General features: G+C 58.5%; 1 long non-coding RNA gene across 3 annotated transcripts; it reads left to right on the forward strand.

Annotated features, from left to right (window-relative positions):
- The first annotated feature begins 804 nt into the window (after window positions 1-804).
- Window positions 805-9,766, forward strand: LOC139002860 (uncharacterized). 3 transcript variants are annotated; one of them, XR_011470185.1, is made up of 5 exons: window positions 805-993; window positions 1,487-1,642; window positions 5,210-5,296; window positions 8,174-8,337; window positions 9,315-9,766. It is a non-coding gene; the product is annotated as an uncharacterized lncRNA (long non-coding RNA). The 3 variants fall into 3 exon arrangements; XR_011470187.1 differs by lacking the exons at window positions 805-993; window positions 1,487-1,642 and adding exons at window positions 4,442-4,791; window positions 4,911-5,021; XR_011470186.1 differs by lacking the exons at window positions 805-993; window positions 1,487-1,642 and adding an exon at window positions 4,442-5,021.
- Window positions 9,767-11,973: the final 2,207 nt, after the last annotated feature.

Raw genomic sequence — 11,973 nt, forward strand, 5'->3', positions numbered from 1 at the left:
GTGCCTGCACTCCTGGGGACTAGAGTCCTGGGGACCTGAGGGGCATGGTTGATCAAGGCTCATGCTATTTAAAAAAGTGCCGTGGGAATGTATAAGGTGATCTGGCTCCCCCCAGGCCTGAGAGCACCCACAAGGCTGGGACCGTATGCCAATCACTGTTTCTCTTCCCCTGTCCCATAGAGCACAGCACAGGGCTTGGCACACGGGAGGGGATCAGGGAGTTGGGTGAAGGGAACTGAAGGATAATACCGTGTTCTGCATTAGGGCTTTGTGAGTTCCTGGAAGGAAAGAGAGACTGTGATGGGCGGCAGCAGTCAGAGAGGGCTTCCTGGGGGAGGTGCCAGGAGCAGGGCCTTGAAGTTGGCAGAGAGGAGGGCAGATACTTTCCAGGAATGGGGGGAGGAGGGGCAGGTAGAGATGGGAGGAGCAAGAAGTGTGAAGTTGACAAGAGAGTGGGGTGGATGGGGTAGATAACAGTGAGGAAAGACCGAGGCTGCCCATTTGGCTGCCACCATGCCTGGCACCCCATAAGTCCTGCTCTGGCTGGAGGGGACTGGGAGCCCCAGTTCTTGTTGGCAGGGAAACCCATGCCTGCAGTCAAAGGCAAGGGTGCCCTTCCCCCAGCTCCAGAGCTTGGGGAGTGCCCTGGGCAGGGCTTGCCCAGGCCTGGCACTCGGGCTGTGCCCTCCGCCCTGGGACGTCCTGTACCAAGGAGGACCTATTAAGGGACAAAGGTCCTCATGGGGTGCAGGCGGCTCGGCCCTGGCAGCAGGCCCAAGCTTGGGCAGCAGCAGGAACCCCCGCTCGGCCCTGCCACTTCAGGCCTGGGACGGACAGGGAAGCGGCAGAGTCCCAGGTCTGTCTGTCTTGGGCAGGACCACTCCTGTGGTGTGAGGACAGATGCTGCTCGGCGGGTGCCCTCCACCTGGCAGAACACAGGCAGGAGGCAGGAGGCAGAGCGCTCGAGAGTCTGGACCTTGGAATCCAGCTGCCGTGAGTTCAAATCCTGACCCAAATATCTGTGTGATCTTGGGCAAGTGACTTGACCTCTCTGTTTCCTCATCTCTGAATAAAATGGGGTTAAGAATAATACCTATTTTTATTTATTTTTATTTTTTTAAATATATTTTATTGATTTTTTACAGAGAGGAAGGGAGAGAGATAGAGAGTTAGAAACATCGATCAGCTGCCTCCTGCACATCACCCACTGCGGACGTGCCCGCAACCAAGGTACATGCCCTTGACCGGAATCGAACCTGGGACCTTTCGGTCCGCAGGCTGATGCTCTATCCACTGAGCCAAACCGGTTTTGGCTAATACCTATTTTTAAATATATATATATCTTTATTGATTTCAGAGAGGAAGGGAGAGGGGGAGAGAGAGAGAGAAACATCAATGATGAGAGAGAATCATTGATCGGCTGCCTCCTGCACGATCGGGGTTGAGCCCACAACCTGGGCATGTGCCGTGACCTCCTGCTTCATAGGTTGACGCTCAACGACGGAACCACTGCAGCGGGGCAGTACCTGTTATTGTTGATTCGTTGAGAAAATGCCCGAAAACACCACAGAGCCTAACACAGAGCAGCTGCTCGGTCAACGGTCACTGTCGCTTGCTGTCACCTGGAGAGAGGGACCAACAGGTGGGCCCGCAGGTTGGTCTCGAGCCCTCTCCTGCCCCTCTCCTGGGTCCTTTTGGCAAAAAGGAAGCAGCTGTGAGATACTCATAGAGCATCTGCTCCCCAGGGAACCTGCAGGGGACGGGGGTGATGGAAGTGCCCGCAGACAGCCACGGGGGGTGGGCGGGGGGGCGGGGGGGGATGGAGGGGGGAGCTGCATGCAGGTGTCCTCAGCCCAGCACAGGACATGGGCTTCTGTATCGCTGAATCAGGGCGTGGGAGCAATCAGCTGTTAGAAAGTGGACTGGGTTTTATTATTGCTGAATGTTATCATCCTTGATAAGAACCAGATTAAAAGGAGGGAGGAGGCGGCAGAGGCAGGGTGAGCAGGTCGGGGGGGTGGGGGGGCGGGGAGGAAGCAAAGTGCAGCACTGGTCTTGCTGAGCAAGCCCTCTGGTCAGGGCCTGGCCAGGACCCCGGGGCCAGGCCCTCCTGGGGGGCGCTGGCGAGGCAGGGACTGCAGAGACTGGAGAGCGAGCTGCCGAGCACATGCCTGGTAGAATGTGGGGCAGGGACCCTGCAAGCGGAGGTCTCCTGCCCAGGGACACAGCCCCCGTCTGATGCTCTGCTGCCGGCCATCGAGGGGCCTGCTTGCCGAAGTGACCCACACGAGGGACAAGTCCGGGGACGGATGCTGGCATCCCAGCTCTGACACTTACTTACAAGCCAGGTGACCTGGGGCAAAACGACTTCAGTTCTGCCAGCTCCCTTTCCCCATCGGTAGCCATGGTGATTACCGAGTCTCCCCTCAGGCTCAGGGTGAGGATTAAATGACCTGAAGGAGAGAGAGTGCCTGCCCCACAGAAACACTCCTCCCTCCTCCTGCCTGTCCTTCCAACAGGAAGGGAGACTCCCCACCGCGTTTGCCTGCCTCCCCCCCCCCCCCCCCCCCCCCCCCCCGCCCCTGGCCCTTTCCTCCCACCATCACAGGACCTAAGGCTCTGCCTCTTTCTCTCCAAAGCCTCCCAACTCTTCACTACCTTGGGGACCAGGCAAGGCCCAACAGTCTCATTTGACAGATGGGGAAACGGAACCGAACCGAGAGAGGGATAGTGGTTTGTCCAAAACCAGAGCTGCAGTCGGGGAGTGCTGGTTCTCCGTCCAGGGCACCCTGCCTCTTGCCAGCCTCCCTGCCCCTCTGACACCTGGCAGGGGTGGGTGCCGGGCCTAGAAGGGCCCAGACGGCCGGGGTGTCCAGCGGCGGGGCCCCAGCCCGGAGGCCTCTCTCTGTCCTGCGAGGCCTGGCCCCACCAGCATTCCTTGCCATCAGGGAAGGCTATAAAAAGCAACACTTTTCAGCCCCGGAGTGTGACCTGTGCGACTTCACAGAATCCAGAGAAAAACACAGATAACCTTGGGAGGCGACCTTCAGGAGGGGCGGGCAGGAGGGCAGCCCAGGCAGCAACTCGGGCTGGGTTTGGGATGGGGCGTGGGGCATGGTGTAAAATGAAGAATGTGGCATTATTATTTATTATTATTATTATTATTATATTAGAGCCACTGAGTACTTGGGGCTGGCCATGGTGGGCCCTGTGCATCGATCCCTGCATCCTCCCAACTCCCCATGTGCTCCGTCCTTTTATTATCCCGTCGGACAGACCAGTCCCCACACACCCCTAGAAAGGAGAGGAACTGGCTCCATGGCCTCCACCTCACTGCGCCCCACCCACACTCTCCACCTGGGCTCTTCTTGCCCCAGAACCTTCCCATGCTGCTCCCTCTGACTGGAGGGCCTGTCCCTTCTCTCTCCACCTCCCTAATTCTTCAGAATTCAGCTGGAGTGTCACTTCCATAGCCAGGCCTTCCCAGGCAACTGCATCCATCCACCCATCCACCCATCCACCCATCCACCCATCCACCCATCCACCCATCCACCCATCCATCCACCCATCCATCCACCCATCCACCCATCCATCCACCCATCCATCCACCCATCCATCCACCCATCCACCCATCCATTCATTCATTCATTCTCCATTCATTCTCCATTCATTCATTATCCCATGTTTACTGAGCACCTGTCATGTGCCAAGCACTGCCCGGGGTGCTAGCCACACAGCAGTGAACAGGACCGAGGCTGGCACGCAGAGTGGACCCTGACCTCGGAGCTCCTCTCCCTGCCGGGACCTTGCCACCTTGTCGGGGAGATGAAGGTGGGGGATACATCTGGCACATCATGCCAATATGCCATCGTCTTCCTTACATCGGGGGAGGAAGCATTATTTTTTATTTGAGCAACGCAGATCCACTATGGGCCAGCACATCCCACTACGTCAGCTTAAGAGAAGCACAGACTGAACGTGAGCCCCCGGGGCCTTCACCATCAGGCCGCCCCGGCTAGGGGCTGCTCTTAGAGGCACTCGGGGGGGGGAGCAGATTTGAGACTTGGGCCCCAGAGATCGAGCTGTGCCAGCCTGAGAAAGCCAGGTGTCCAAAGGACTGGGCTACGTTCCTCTGGCTCAGCCCCGAGCCAGGGCGATCGGGCGGTATCCCAGCCGAGCCAGGAGCCTGCTCCTGCCTGCTATGTAAGCCCCCTCGCCTCTGGTCTTCGTTTACTTGCAGGTAAGATGGTGGGCTGTGTTAGCGCGTCTCTAGGATCCCAGCAGGCCCTGAAAACCTGCCTGGCTGGCTCGGCGGCCAGATTAGGTGGACCAGCCTCCTCCAGTTCCATACCATCTCCCAGAGCCCGACCATGGTCTTCTCCTCCCTCCCCATCCCCGCCCCCTGACGTCCATCCTATTGGTATCTCCTGCCTGAGAGTGACCGAAGGCAAACACCCTGCCCCACCCATCCCAGGCTCAGAGGGAAGAAAAGAGAGAGGCAGAAGGAAGGTCACATTTCTCACTTGGCCCGCTGCCTAGTTTTCATTAGGCCCGCTGCCTAATTTTCCTGGGCAGCACTTGCTTTCTTGGCTAGTCTCCCCTATTTCTTAACCATTTCAGAGGGAAGAGCTGTCTGTCACACCCTCAGCCCCCTTGTCACTGGTATCATGGCCTGGAGTTCTTCCCGCTGTGTCACCCCGGTGGCTCTTGCTGCCACACCAGCCCACACCCCCTTCTCCTCGAGTCCTCAGGGACAGAGAGCAGCGGCTCAGACATACCCAGACTTGATTAGTAATTATACTAATTATGATCATTAGCATTTATTGAGCACTTACTATGTGCCAGGCCCTGTGAACCCAGTGACTTCCCCCAACAAACTTCAGGGCTGTTATTATCACCCCATTTTACAGATGAGGAAATTCAGGCTCAGAGATGGTATGTGGTGGAGCCGGGACCCAAAATCAATGCCACTAACCACCGTGCCATAGGGACTCACAGAGTCTTTGAGTGCCCTCCTCCTGGTAATGTACCCTTCCATGCGTGCGGGCACGCACACAGGCACATACATACACACACACATATACACATATACATATACACACATACACACACACACATATACATACACACATATATACACACACATACACACACACACATACATATACACACACATCCTTGTCTGCAGATCTCTCCCCATTTGTTCCAGATGGTGTTTTCCTTAAAGGTAAGGAGCCGAAGCCCCAGTCGCAATGCCTTTGGGGTAATGAACTGAAGGACATGACCCCTTTTAAAGGTGAGGATGGTTAGGCTGCTCAGGCCGGACTCTAGAAGCTGGTTTCTGGGGACCCCAGGGCCAGGCCTCTTTCTGGGAGTGAGATCCGCCGAAGATGGGCCCAAGGAGAAATGGAGCCCCCGGGACAGAGTGAGGACAGTCGGGGTCTTCATGGGGACCCACGGGCCTCCCTCCGATCTGGGGTACACCGTGCCAGGGAGCTGACGCTGGGAGTGAGGCAATCCCCACAGTGGGGGGACTTCTGTGGGCAGAGGCAGAGGAGTGGAGGGAAGCCTGTGCTTGGAGGTCTAGATGATGTCCCAGCTACATGGGGGCGCCATGGGCCCTCTCCAGCCGGAAGGGGGAGGGAACGTGCGGCTACCACCAGCCACAGCACTCCACCCCACCCAGGAACACACAGCCCGCTGTCCCCAGGGCCCCATGCTCAGCTGGTACCAGTGCGACCGCCCAGCTCCTGGGGCCAGGCCTGCGATAAAAGTCCTGCAGTAGCGACTGCAGTGATCAGAGGAGGGGGAGAGAGAGAGAGAGAGAGAGAGAGAGGCCCTCCAGTGCCTGACATTCTTTTTAGGATGCCCATAAAAGATAATGTGACCTGTAAAACCTGCAAGCTGCTTCCCAGCCTGTGGCGCCCACCCGGGCCCCACACCCCACTCCCACCCAAGCTCCACTGTCCTGCCTCCCAGACCAAGGGCACCACCCTGGGCGCCCTAGGGGCTCAGGCCCTCAGAGCATCAGCCCCTTCCTTCCCCTTCTCCTCTGCACCCCCTTTCCTGGCCCTCGGGTCCGCAGGGGCTGTGCCAGGCCAGGGGGTGGGAATGTGCTGGGGCAGGTCCCTGCTCTCGCTCTGGCAGGTGAGTCACCCCGTGGGAGTGTATTGATGCATCCGAGGCCCGGCTCTTTGTTTTCAGCTCCTGGGAATTCACACACTGGGCGCAGACACCCTGGAGAGATGGGAGTCAGAGGCCTGGGTTCTAATTCCAACTTCACCACCATCTGGCTGCTTAAAGCCATGTAAGCTCTGAGCCACCTTGGACCTCAGTTTCTCTGCCTTTAAAATGGGCACAAAAATCCTGCCCTTACGTTTGGAAGAAGGTAATACAACAAAATATATGCCATAGTGAACACAGTTGCCACGATTTAATGAGTGCCTACTATGTGCCTGGCACCGAACTCAGAAGTTTGTAGTTAATCCTCCCCCAAACCTTCTGAGATCTGTGAGATTGAGAACCTTTTTTTTTAAAAGAGGAAACTGGGGCTCAGAGAGGTTAAGTAACTTGCCCGAGGCTGTGTGCCTCCCTAGCCACCCACAGTGGGAACTGAGGACATCTCTGCCCATGCCAGTCACAAAGGTCACAGCGCCGCCGAGCCCCTCCTGCCCTCCGGGGAGGGCCAGTCCCGAGTGTCCCGCAGGCGCCCCCTCCGCAGCTTCCTCTCCAGATGACCCGCCCTGGCCATGGTCCTGATGGCACTCACAGCACCCTCCCTAGACACGGTCCCCTGGCTCCTCCCAGCACCCTCCCGTGGGCAGATGGGGCTGAACTCTGTGTCCCAAAACCCAGAGGCGTTCCAGACACAGCCAGGGAGCCTTCGAGATCTGAAGATCGGCCTCCAGGAGGGCCAGGGCCCGCCCTCTGTTTCACCACCTCACCCCAGCCTGCGGAGTGGCACCTCCTTGGGGCCCCGAGGTCTCCTGAGGACAGGCCCTGGGAGCAACCTGCTTTGCAGGGGCGGAAATCCGGAAAGCCAAGTTCTGCCCTAACCTCCTCTCAGCCCCTTTCCTGGGGTTCTTCCGCCATTTCCAAATGCTTCAGTGGGGCACAGAGGCAAGGCCTGAAACCCCCCCTGCTCACATTCCTCGAAATGCCCTCATTCACGTCTTCCAGTCCCTCGGTGCCCTAGGAAAGCCACTGTTTCTCTCTCTGCGTCCTCTTGGTGACAAAACAACAGTGGCCACGGGTGTCCTGTGTCAAGTGTACGCTGTGTGTTAGGTGTCCTCCACAGCCACTCACTTCATCCCCATTTCACAGATGAGGGAACTGAGACTCCTAGAGGTCAAAGACTTGCCCAAGGTCACACAGCTGGTCCGTCACAGAGCCGGCATTCAAAAGCCACATTTCCTGGGCATGAAGGCCCTGGCTCTTAACCACCACGGGTTTCCAGCTCGGCCAGCGTTCGAGTCTCTTGCTGATTCTGTCCGAGCCCAGAATGGCCTGGTACCTAGCAGGTATCCAAGAAATCGTACAGCCTGGATGAACTTAGCGAATGGTTTTTGAAAGCACGAATGAGTGAATGAATGAATGAATGGCCTCAACCTTCCCCGTAACCATGAAAGCTGGGCAGCATTATCCTCATGCATCCGATGAGGCATTTGAGGCTCAGAGAGGGAAAGCAACATGCTTGAGGTCACACAGCAAGTTGAGGGCAGAGATAACCCCAGCCTCTTGACCCCTGCCCCAGGACCCTTCTCCCGCCACGCCACGCACGCAGCCAGCCCTGGGCCCTTCCCCCTTCTCCTCCCCTCGCTGCCCCAGCCACACTCTGGGCCCAGCTCTGCCTCCATCTGTGACAGAGGCTGCGGGCACTGTGTCTTTTAGCTGCCCTTTGAGGGACGAGCAGAGGAGGGGACCTGGGAGGGGACCTCCCCCCAGCACGCAGGGCGAGGAGCCCAGACGCGTCTGTCTGAGATGGGGTCAGTGCAGGGGGTCTTTCTCAGCAAGCACTTACGGCACAATTGATGGGAGAGGCGCTCGTCAAACGAGGGACAAACCATAAAGTTCGGGAGATGGAAATGAGGCGCGGACAGCCGATCCAGGTGCGGGGAGATTTATGGGGGAGGCTGTATTCTCGCTAATGATTTCTGCTAATGATTCTCCGAAGTGTACAGTGGCACGGCGCCCGCGCTCCGTGGGGTGACACGAACCCTGCGGGCCAGACGAAGGACGTTCCTGCGGAGACAGGCGGTGGCAGGGGGATGATGGAGAATGACGGAGAGACCCCCAGATGCCCGCCCCCGGCCCCCGGCCCGGAGGCGGCTGGAGAAGGTGGGGTTCTTGGGGTGTAAGTAGGTCCTGCTGGAGAGTTATAGCTCGATCTGGCTCTGGGGCCCTTTCTCCACTCGCCCTGAAAGTGCCTCCCTGCCTGGCAGTGCCGAGTGTTGGCGTGGTCTGCCCGCTGCTGACACACGCGTTTTCAGAGCCCACCGCATCTTTCATCCCGCGGCCCCCCTCACGGGCGCAGGTTTCTGGCTGCAAATGGTCCCTCCCCGCCCCTGTCTCCTCTGCTCCCCAGTCCTCCCCTCTGGACGCGCTGTCTCCTCCAAAATGCCGCTCGCTTACTCCACCGAGTGGCCCTCCCTCCACCCTTGGGTTCCAATGCCCTGAGGCTGCCACCCCAGCCGAGGACTGCCCGGCACCTGGCCCTGAGGCACCAGCTTTCCTCCATCGCCTGCTCTGGGATGCTGACCGCTCAGCTGGACAGTCCCTCCCAAAGCTACCCTACACCCGCTCACTGCGGACCAGGCCCAGGCCTCCGGCTCCGTGGGGAGGGCCCTCGGGCCCGGGAAGGCTCTGCCTTGCAAATCCATGACCTGAAGTGGCCACAGGAGTTCACGGGCAGGCGTCAAATCCCCAGGGAATGGTGCTGGCTCCCTAGAATCCTTCCGCGTTTTCTCATTTCTCCGCAATGAGTGTGTGCGTGTGGGCAGGGTTTTTTGAAGTGAGGAATGACCATGGGGAGGTGGGTGGGTGAGAGGATGAAGGATGGAGGATGTCAGAGTCCCTCCATGCCTGTGCTCGGCTGCCCTGCCTGCCTGGGTGGCCCCCTCCTCTGCCTCGGCTTCATCTCAGCCGGCTGAGCCCCCAGCACTGAGCCCAGCCCAGGACTGAGCCCCCGGCACTCCCACAAGTCGCAGCAGCCCTGCGCAGAGACTTTGTTATTCCCCCCATTTGTAGGTTGGAAAACTGAGGTTCACAGAGGTAAGGAGCTTATTCGAGTCCTCCTCCTCCTCTGCATGTGGCAGGGAGACGCTTGAGTCCAGGCCTCCGGATCCACGGCCGGCCGTGTTCTTCCCCGCCCACCCACCTCCCGGACCAGCGCGTGGCCTGTGAGCCGAGACCCCCTCGCTGGACGGAGCCGGAGGAGACAGGGAGCTGATGCCGAGCCGTCCTGGCGGGAGAGGAAAGCAAAAGGAGGCGGCCTTACCAGGGAGGCCGAAATCAGAAACAAGTTCAATGTCGGGCCTGAGGACTCTGTTAGACATGGGCGAGTAAGGAATCGTACGCGGTCACTGAATGTAACTGTCAATGTACCGACAGGAGAAATGCTCAAAACACATCGGAGTGAAAACCAGGTGTCACACCGTCCGAGGCCATGCTGTCTCCCCTGGTGGAGAGGTCTTCGTGGATAAATGCATAGAAGCAGCCCCCCCCCCCCTCCGCCCCCAACAATAGAGAGGGAAGATTCGGGAACGTCTCTTCCTTACCCTCTGAGCCTTATTCAACAAATATGGGGACTTTAATAAAGGGGTTGGCGGGGGGGGGTCAGCAAAGCTATTTTCATTTCGGAGGAGGGAAGGAGTGGGCAGTGGCGATGCCCGGCTGGGAGCCTCGTCCTCGAAGCACAGGCTCCAGGCCACCCTTGTCATTTGTCCTCGGAGCATCACTTCTGACAGCAGAGAGGGGGAGGGGTGTCGCCTTGGAATCCACTCTCCCCCACCCTCCCTGGCCCACCCGCCACCCCCTCTGGGTGTGATCAAAGGCCAAAGTGAAAACGAGATCTGAAACTCCAGCCTGGAAAAGCAGCGAGGCGCTGATGCTGGGATAAGGGAGGATCACCGCTCACCAGCTGGGCGCACCCCCCTGGCGCCGCCCCTTCCCTCCCATCACCTCCCCACCTGCATCCCAGGCTCCGTTTGGGGGCATGACCCCGGGGGTCCCCCACCCCATCCACTGCCCCGAAGCAGATGGAGGGGCCAGCTGGGGACACCACCTACACGGCTTCGCTCCTCTGGAGGTAGGCAGCGTCTCCCGAAGGCGCCTCTGAGGGCAGGAGCCAGTTCCTGGAGAGCGGCCACCCATTCAACCGGGTGGATGGGGTGACTGGACCAGCCACTGGGAGGACAGAGCCCGGGTGGACTGGGACTTGGGACCAGTCAGTTTATTGGGGACCGGTTGGGGGGTTCTGGGACAGGGGACTCTGAAAGGAGGGAGGGCCGCGAGAGAGTTAGGAAGGGCCGCGAGAGAGTTAGGAAGGGCGCGATGAAGACAAACTGCACAAAGCATCATGGGAGGACCAGGAGCTCCAGCATCAGAGCAACCCAGTTGAAATCCTGGTCCTGGCACGCCTAGCTCTGTAACCTTGGGCAGCTTCCCTGCCCCTCCTTTTCGTCATCTGTAAAATGGGGATAATAATAGAACAGCGTTGTCTGACAGAGAGATTAGGCTTAATGTATGCAAAGCAGCGCATAATTGATAAGTGCGCAATAAATGGCAGTTATTACTCTTGTTGTGGCACTTAGGGAAGAAGAGACAGAAGGCCTGGGAGGACCATAGACCTTATCTAGCGTAGGAGAGATTTGGGGCTGAGTAGTCACACTGTCAGTCTGGTCCACCCAATGACTGGATGAGGGGATGAGAACAGGAAGAAGAAGGGGAAGGGCAGGCATAGGAGAGATGTCAGAGATAAAGATATGTCATGATCTTGGCCTATCTAGGTCACCAGCTGCACCCCAGGAGTGATGACTCAGCTGGGGAGAAGTCCCCACCCAGAGCTGGTCCCACAGGCTGTGGCCCAGGCCCACGGGCACAGCAGGCACACACTGGGGTGGCCCATGGAGCAACGTTCAGAATCATCCATCTGCTCAGTGGCTCAGGCATCCCCCTACCTGTTTACACCCAGCTCAGGCGGAGGACCCAGAGTGAGCTAAGGGACTCCCTTGAGATCAAGGGATTTGCTGAGGTTCATCCCATTCAAGCCCAGAGAGGTCAAGTCACTTGCCCAAGGTCACACAGCTCAGACACGCTAGAGCCAGGAAACCCACCGCTTGCCATAACAGCGGGCTGCCCAGAGCCTGGTTGAAGATGGCGCTAGGGTCAGCCTCAAATTTTTGAATCCTGAAACCCCTAAACTGTGGAATGTTCCAGAGGCCCACATTCATGGAGTGTTTTCATAGCAGGCCTCGCCCTCAGGAGTGAGAGATGGACCAGCCCTCGTCACCTTGGGGACTCGCCTCATCCCCGAGCCTCCCCACACGCCTTTCCTCCCACTGGGAACGCCTGGTCCTGGCCTCCACACTCCCATGACACCCCTATTCAAAGCTCTCCGGCCTCCTCCGGGCAGCCTCCCTGCCCCGCGGTGCCTCCCTGAGCTCCTGGCTCTCTGCCCAGTGCCTGGGATCAGCACGCTTGCTGCTGGGGAGCTGGGAAACCTCTCCGGTCTGTTTTTCTTTCTCATCCGTGTGTGGATATGTGTGCTTATTACTTTATGGCGTCTACCACCCTGCGTGCATGAATTGTTCCCCAGCTGGGCGCCTAGCTCCCCCAGGGTGGTGACCGTGCCATCAGCGCCCTCCCTCCCCACCGCCCCACCTCCACCACCCAGGACAGGCCCTGTCCCTGCTTGAGAATCTTATATCAGGTCAGCCTCGCTGTCACTCTTCTGACTTAGGAAACCGATGCCCA

This window comes from Myotis yumanensis, unplaced genomic scaffold, assembly GCF_028538775.1.
Source record: "Myotis yumanensis isolate MYYU_CA2020_CCGP unplaced genomic scaffold, mMyoYum1.0.hap1 SCAF_2, whole genome shotgun sequence".
Lineage (NCBI taxonomy): Eukaryota > Metazoa > Chordata > Mammalia > Chiroptera > Vespertilionidae > Myotis > Myotis yumanensis.